We start from the raw sequence: 6353 nt of genomic DNA, 5'->3' as shown, positions 1-6353 counted from the left end.
AGACACCCAGGTGTCCTGAGTGTTTCTCAAATTTTTATGTCCATCTGGGAATTGTATTCAATGTAGATACTGATTTCCCTGTTTGGATTGGGACTAAGTTGCAGCATGTCTAATAACCTTCATAGTGATGGTGATTCTGTTAACTCAGGACTGCATTTTGAGTTCCAGACATTTAGACAAAAATATGCTGTTTTTGAAATATCAATCAAAAGTAATCTTTTACTGTGGTTTTTTTTTTCATTATATTTTTCGTTTAGTCAATTGATTTTTAAGATGGTGGTTTTGTTTTGCTTTGTTTTGATTATAAATAGAAGATTTCAAAAAAAAATAGAAGATTTCATGTATTTTCATGTCATCCTTGCACAGAGGCCATGCTAATATTCTCTGTCTCATTCCAGTTTTACTATATGAGTTGCCAAAGTGAGCACAAGATGGTGTTTTTAAATATTTAACTGATATTGGATTTGATTAGTCTTATTCATTTGGTTAGCAATTTCTCTCTTTAAATTTTTTTTTTAATTCTTAAAACTTATATCCCAAAAAAGTATGCAACAAAAAAAATACTCATTATCTAAAATTAAAATGTAACTGGTAACCTGTGTTTTATCTAATATACATACTTTAAGTTCTAATATATATATCTAATGTGATAAGTTATGGATAGCTGGAAATATACATGTCGTAATGCTGAAGAACAAAAAAAGCAATTTAAACATACAAATTCTGCTTTTTAAAATTGTGTTAATATTCTGTGTATCTTTATAAGTTTATTGTTCACCTTACCTAAAGAACAGATAATTTAATTCTCTTATAATTGTGTATCTGTATTTTGTAATTATGATTCTGTTAGCTTCATGAGTTTCACTTTTCCCCCCTTTATTTATTTATTTATCTATTTATTTAGTTTCTTAAGTAGTTTGTTGTCAAGTTGGTTTCCATATAACACCCAGTGCTCATCCCAACAAGTGCCCTCCTCCATGCCCATTACCCCCTTCCCTTCTCCCCGACCCCCATCAGCCCTCATTTTGTTCTCAGCATTCAAGAGTCTCTCATGGTTTGCCCCCTCCCTCTCTCCAACTATTTTCCCCTTATCCTCCCCCATGATCCTCTGTTAACTTCTTCCTAATCCACCTATAAGTGCAAACATATGGTATCTGTCCTTTTCTGCCTGACTTGTTTCACTCAGCATAACACCCTCTAGATCCATTCATGTTACTACACATGGCCAGATTTCATTCTTTCTCATTGCCATGTAGTATTCCATAATATAAATATACCACATCTTCTTGATCCTATCATCAGTTGATGGACACCTAGGTTTTATTCCATGTTTTGGCTACTGTTGAGAGTGCTGCTATGAACTTTGGGGTACATGTGCCTCTATGCAACAGCACTCCTGTATCCCTCGGGTAAATTCTTAGCAGTGCTACTGTTGGGTCATAGAGGAGCTCTACTGTTAATTTTTTGAAGAACCTCCACACTGTTTTCCAGAGGGGCTGCACTGGTTTACATCCCCACCAACAGTGTAGGAGGGTGCCTGTTTCTCCACATCCTCGCCAACATCTATAGTCTCCTGATTTGTTCATTTTAGCCACTCTGACCACGGTGAGGTGTTATCTCAGTGTGGTTTTGATTTGTATTTCCCTCATGATGAGGGACACTGAGCATCGTTTCATGTGTCTGTTGGTCATCTGGATGTCCTCTTTGGAGAAGTGTCTGTTCATGTCTTCTGCCCATTTCTTCACTGGATTATTTGTTTTTTGGGTGTGGAGTTTGTTGAGTTCCTTATAGATTTTGTATACTTGTCCTTTATCTGATATGTCATTTGCAATTATCTTTTCCCATTCCATCAGTTGTCTATTAGTTCTATTGATTGTTTCCTTTGCAGTGCAGAAGCTTTTTATCTTGATGAGGTCTGAATAGTTCATTTTTGCTCTTGATTCCCTTGCCTTTGGGGATGTGTCAAGTAAGAAATTTCTGCAGTTGAGTCAAGGAGGTTGTTTCCTGATTTCTCCTCTTAGGTTTTGATAGTTTCCTGTCTCACATACAAGTCCTTTATCCATTTTGAGTTTATTTTTGTTTGTGGTGTGAGAAATTGATCTAGTTTCATTCTTCTGGATGTTGCTGTCCAGTTCCCCTGGCACCTTCTGTTACAGAGGCTGTCTTTTTTCCATTGGATACCCTTTCTCACTTTGTCAAAGATTAGTTGGCCCTACATTTGTGGGTCCAATTCTGAGTTCTCTATTCTATTCCATAGACCTATGTGTCTGTTTTTGTGCCAATACCATACTGTCTTGATGATGACAGCTTTGTAGTAAAGGCTGAAGTCTGGGATGCTGATGCTTCTCGTTTTGGTTTTCTTCCTCAATATTACATTGGCTATTCGGGATCTTTTGTGGTTCCATACACTTTTAAGCTTTTACTGCATCTGTCGACAGGATCATATGATTTTTATCTTTTCTTTTATTAATGTGATGTAATACATTGATTAACTTGCAAATATTGAACCAGCCCTGTAACCCAAGAATGAATCCCACTTGATTGTGGTGAATAATTGTTTTTATGCGATGTTGAATTTGACTTGCAAGTATCTTATTGAGAATTTTTGCATCTGTATTCATCAAGAATATTGGCTTGTAGTTCTCGATTTTTGCTAGGTCCTTGTTTGGATTGGGAATCAAAGTGATGCCGGCTTCATAGAATGAGTCCAGAAGTTTACCTTCGATTTCTATTTTTTTGGAATAGTGTGAGAAGAATGGACATTAATTCTGTTTTAAATGTCTGGTAGAATGCCTCAGGGAAGCCATCTGGCCCAGGGTTCTTAGTTGTTGGGATATTGTTGATAACTGATTCAATTTCTTCACTAGTTATAGGTCTCTTCAGATTTCCTAACTCTTCTTGTGTGAAACTTGGTAGTGAGTGAGTGTTTAGGAATTGTCCATTTTTTCTAAGTTGTCCAATTTGTTGGCATATAATGTTTCATAGTGTTCCATGATAATTGCTTGTATTTCTGAGGGATTGGTTGTAATAAATCCATTTTCATTCATGATTTTGTCTATTTGAGTGTTCTCTCTTTTCTTTTTGAGAAGCCTGGCTAGAGGTTGGTCAATTTTGTTTATTTTCCAAAAAAACAACTCTTATTTTCATTGATCTGTTCCACTGGCTTTTTGGATTCTATATTGTTTCAATGTCTGTTTCCTTCCCCAGATTGTGGAAGTTCTCAGCTATAATTTGTTGAAGGACTCCTTCAGCACCTTTTTCTCTTCCTTTCTCTCCTGTAATTCCCATGATACAGATATTGTTCTGTTTGATTGTATCGCTCAGCTCTCGAACTCTCCTTTTGTGTTCTTGGATCAATTTATCTCTCTTTTACTTGGCTTCCTCTTTTTTCATAATTGTGTCTTCTAATTCATCTATTTTCCTCTCTGCCTCATCAGTCCTTGTGTTGGACACCTCCATTTTATTATGCATCTTATTTATAGCATTTTTTTCAAGTCATCACAACTATTTTTAAGCTCCATAGTCTTTGTAGCAATAGTTTCTCTGATGTCTTCCATGCCTTTTTCAAGCCCAGGAAATAATTTTATGACTATTGTTCCAAAATCCTTGTTCAGTTATGTTACTTATATCTGTTTTGAGCAGTTCTCTAGCTGTCATTTCTTCCTGGAATTTCTTTAGAGGACATTTCTTCCATTTTGTCATTTTGGTTAGCTTTCTGTCTCTTGTTAGTTTTAAAAGCTTGTTATCCACTCTGCACCTGTGAGTACTACTGTATTAAAGAAGGCTCTTTGATTGTCCAGAGTCTGTCTGTTCAGGAAGTCTTCTTTGATTGGTGTCACTTGGTCTCTTTTGTTGAGACCTTGGTTATTTTATTTCCCTACTTGTAAGTGGTATTTGGGACTCTTCACCATGTGTACTTTGGCTTGTTTCATGATTAGCCGGTATAAGGTTGTTTTCTCAGCAGACTCTGTCTCCTTTTCCTCCCAAACTCCTGGTTTCTGTAAGGGCTCCTACGGCTTCAGGACTCCTCCATTTGAGAGATGGAGGTGAATGAAATGTAGGGAGCTCCTTACTTCTCTGCCATCTTGCCAAATACCAGTTTGAATATCTTTAGTCAGCAAGCTAGAGGACCAGAAAGGCAATGATGTAGTTCCAGTCTGAGTATGAAGACTTAAGAACCAGAACTACTGTAGTTCTAGTCCAAAAGTTACAGACTTAAGACCCAGGAAGAACCAGTGTTTCAGTTTGAGTCTGAGGGCAAGAAGTTATGTCTACCCTACAAACCAGAAGAGATTTCTAACCAGAATCCAACTATTCTGACAAGCTGTTCTTGGACTTCCAGTCTTCAGATCTTGGCTATGCCCACGGTACTGGGAGATCGGACCCAAAAGAGTGAGTTACAATGCTTGGTTAGAGAGGGGACTGGGGAACCACATTTTTCTCCCCACACATCACGTTTTGTTTTTATCTCCCCCCCCACTTTTGCCTTGATATAGTGTGTTATTTATATTTTAATGACCTTAATCAGAAGTTTTATTTCATTTACTATTAAGCTGATAGTATTCATTTTCCTTTTGTCTGTGTATGACATTTACTTGTCTAATGATCGAAGATACAGCATTCTGAGATTTTTGAAACTGCATTGGCTTATATACAGTATATCATTATTTTAAGTGTGCATAGGCTTTTTCACTTTTAATGGTCGAATTTGGATAATTTATCTCCATAGCTATATTGGCTAAAGTTTTTGTCATCTTATTTTACTTTTTCTTAACATTACTGTTTTGCTCTGACTTTATTAGTGTATTATTAGCATAAATAACATATTTGATTTCTTTTTATCTTTTAAATCAATTGGCAAGGTACAAGTATATTTAAAACTTATAAGGAACTGTAGTATTTTCTAAGTTTTCTAATTCTCAGATAATAAAAAATAACTTTAGATTTTTACCTTATTCAAAACAGGCAAGTAGTTGTATCCTTTTTTAGGGTTTGAGGGGCTTCAATGTGTCCCTCCTTTACCTACATTTGCCCATCTCTATCAGTTTAACTTCAAATTCATGAACTCTTTTTCTGTGATCTTTTTTCTCTTTAAATTATGTGTCTTCTATCATACAATAATTAGTTAGATATGTAAAAAATAATCTACACCTGTTAATATTTATCATTTGTAACAATATTAGAAAAGATTCCATCTCAAAACTAAACAGCAATATACACTTTAAAATAATTCATCCAAATCATAGAAAACACTATCCAGAAATTGTTTAATGAAAACATCTACCTTGTATATACTCAAATAATTTTTTAAAATATTTTATTTATTTTTGAGAGAGAGATAGAGACAGCATGAGCAGGGGAGGGTCAGGGAGAGAGGGAGACACAGAATCTGTAACAGGCTCCAGTCTCTGAGCTAGCTGTCAGCGCAGAGCCCAACGCGGGGCTCGAATTCACGAACCGTGAGATCATGACCTGAGCTGAGGTCGGACGCTTAACCGACTAAGCCACCCAGGTGCCCTTGTATTCAAACACTTTAGAAGTCACAAATGGTAACTTTGATTGTTCACCATTTTCTTCTCAGACAGCTCTTAAAAGCGCTGGTGCATTGCATTTTTATCTTGTTACAGTAAGAACTTGAAGCTACTCTGATTTGTACATTGTATTATGCCTATTTTTATCTACTTACAGTTACAAAATCATATTTCAACATATTACCAAAAAATCAAAGGATATATAACATACAGACACTTTTTCTGTTGATTATTTTAATTGGAGTTCAAAAGAGTTAAAGTTCTAAATTCAGAACTTATTCTAGCAGATGAAAATTTATTCCACGATACATTTTCAGATGAATTCAATGAATTTTCTTCTATATTCTTCCCCAATACATTCTGTTGTTCCTATAATGAAGTTCTATGTTTACCATATATCTAATAAGTATTGTGATAGTATCTTTAATGTCTATGTAACACTTTGAATTTTTTCTTTTGTCAATTCTGCATCTTACTGCTTCCAATATTAGCCAGGAATAATATATTAAAATATTATAATATATTAATAATTAATATATTATGTTTTGGCTTCAAATATGCATCTGTGTGTTCAAATCTATGCAACTATTTTTCTCTAATGATCATGGAGAAAGGATTGACATTAGAAATTGTTTTTGTTCTATTTTGAGGAAATGCATTTAAGAGATAAGTTTATTTCCAAAGACTTATATTTAAAACAAAAATTCATGTGAGCTATTAAGCATCTACATTAGTGTTTATTTTAGAATATTTTCTTCCTGGGTGGCTCAGTCAGTTAAGCATCTGACTCTTGGTTTTGGCTCAGTTCATGACCTCAGAGTT

At 35.1% G+C, this 6353-nt stretch overlaps 1 non-coding gene across 1 annotated transcript; it reads right to left on the bottom strand.

Annotated features, from left to right (window-relative positions):
• Window positions 1-321: 321 nt before the first annotated feature.
• On the bottom strand, window positions 322-428 carry LOC120224172. Its single transcript, XR_005526491.1, has one exon. It is a non-coding gene; the product is annotated as a U6 spliceosomal RNA (small nuclear RNA).
• Between the last annotated feature and the right edge of the window lie 5925 nt (window positions 429-6353).

Source organism: Hyaena hyaena, unplaced genomic scaffold, assembly GCF_003009895.1.
Source record: "Hyaena hyaena isolate Hyena2069 unplaced genomic scaffold, ASM300989v1 scaffold_1120, whole genome shotgun sequence".
Lineage (NCBI taxonomy): Eukaryota > Metazoa > Chordata > Mammalia > Carnivora > Hyaenidae > Hyaena > Hyaena hyaena.
Note: the sequence above shows the minus strand (reverse complement) of the source record. Positions and strands in the feature narration are given on the sequence as shown.